Consider the following 1144-nt stretch of genomic DNA (forward strand, 5'->3'; position numbering starts at 1 on the left):
GGGTGACTTGGTGATGGGATACCAGCCTCTGTGCAGTTATTTCAGGAGCGCAAGAGTGGGATGTAGACCTGTTCTCTCTCTTGTAGCTTCACCTGGGACGTTTTCACCCCAGGTCCGGTTCCTCTGACTCGGACTATGACACGGGTGGCATTACTGGACCATAGCCCGTCTCTTACGCCCGGAGCATATCGGGAGAGTTTCCTCCTTTGCTTCCGGTGGTAACAATAACGAGACTACATCCATCTCGGACTCTGAGGCTTCCTTGATGCTAGATGGAGGGTGTGAACCCATGGTTTCTGACAGGCCTTCTGGCTGTTCTGAAGGGCCGGGTATGTTTTACTTCTGTCCCGTTTGCGAGGTGCCAGCTTTCAGGTGATCCCCACGTTTGTTTAGGACCACCTCACCTACGCGAACTTTCTATGTCATGGGACCTGACCCCACATCGACTTCACCTCATACCCATGCCGGACCACTTCTGTGGTTCCAGCACCAGACTTCGTGCCTGAAGTAAACTGTCTCTCACTTAGAGGAGGCATGTGGCCGGCATTAGCATTCCTGCTGCCTTTTCATATTCTTATGTAATGTTAAACAGGAGCTTGGAAATGTTAGCTTTGGCCCAAGGACTCATATTCTTCTCAGTAGGAAGGTCCATCTTTGTTGTAATCTTCCAACAATTGCTGAAGACATGGACTGATCAGATCGGCAATCTCAACACAACCTGGGAAAAAAAACTTATGATCTCTGCTTTATATTGCTGCACATAGAGCATGCATTTACTAGCTAAACTATCAGAGGTGATAGAGACGAATGCTTTTTCTGCAGGGCGAGAATTCTTGCTTTTGATCATCTATCCCACTACATAACAACCCGACCCGAAACGTCAACTTTCCTGCTCCTCTGATGCTGCCTGGCCTGGGCCTGCTGTGGTCCTCCAGCTCCATACTGTGTTGTCTCTACTTTAGGGATTTACTTCAATCCAGATTTGCATGCACTGCTGTGCTGGGGGGACTGAATGGTTAAGGTGGGCTATTTTGTACTGAATTGGCTGTAAGCTTCTTGAGTGGTGTTGGTGCTGTCTACTGCCTTGGGTAGAAAAATTTTGGGGAGTAACTCGCCCCAGACTTCCCAACCCCCAATGTGACTT

This window comes from Rhincodon typus, chromosome 16 (assembly GCF_021869965.1).
Source record: "Rhincodon typus isolate 14 chromosome 16, sRhiTyp1.1, whole genome shotgun sequence".
Classification (NCBI taxonomy): Eukaryota; Metazoa; Chordata; class Chondrichthyes; order Orectolobiformes; family Rhincodontidae; genus Rhincodon; species Rhincodon typus.